This window comes from Propithecus coquereli, unplaced genomic scaffold (genome assembly GCF_000956105.1).
Source record: "Propithecus coquereli isolate 6110/MARCELLA unplaced genomic scaffold, Pcoq_1.0 Scaffold29, whole genome shotgun sequence".
NCBI classification, from domain to species: Eukaryota; Metazoa; Chordata; class Mammalia; order Primates; family Indriidae; genus Propithecus; species Propithecus coquereli.
The window spans coordinates 6,496,263-6,496,685 of record NW_012148507.1 but is presented as its reverse complement, the minus strand read 5'-3'; the positions used below and the strand labels follow the sequence as shown (position 1 = coordinate 6,496,685).

The window sequence follows — 423 nt, the reverse complement described above, 5'->3', positions numbered from 1 at the left end:
TCTCACTTTCAAATTCATATTTTTAAAGTAATAAAAATTGTAACAATGCAGGAAAAGTTTCCACCCCTTGGGCTGAGAAGCAGCAGAAAAATATGAGATTGGCATTTCATTTTAAATCGAATACTTCTGCTTCTGTGAGCGTCTCCTTCTATGACCTCACATCTGTATTGCCTGTCAGCTAGGTGGCTGACGAGGAATGCCGAATCAGTTCTGGAAACTGCATACATTTTTATTTCTTCCCTTTTTTTTTTTCCTTTGGTACAACTTTACATTTTCATTTTGATAAGCAACAAGGAGAAAGAACTGTGTAGACTGTAAGGAAAGTGTGTATTGTAAGATGTTGTTTCCTCTGGCTGAAGTCTTTTCAGATTTAGAAATCTGGACCATGTTTAAAAGTACAACCCTACAGGTAATTTCTTTCCC

General features: G+C 36.4%; 1 protein-coding gene across 10 annotated transcripts in view; it reads left to right on the top strand.

Moving 5' to 3' along the window:
- The window catches only part of NRG1 (neuregulin 1), a 1,425,061-nt gene that overhangs the window by 1,256,492 nt on the left and 168,146 nt on the right, over positions 1-423 (top strand). The window lies entirely within an intron of this gene.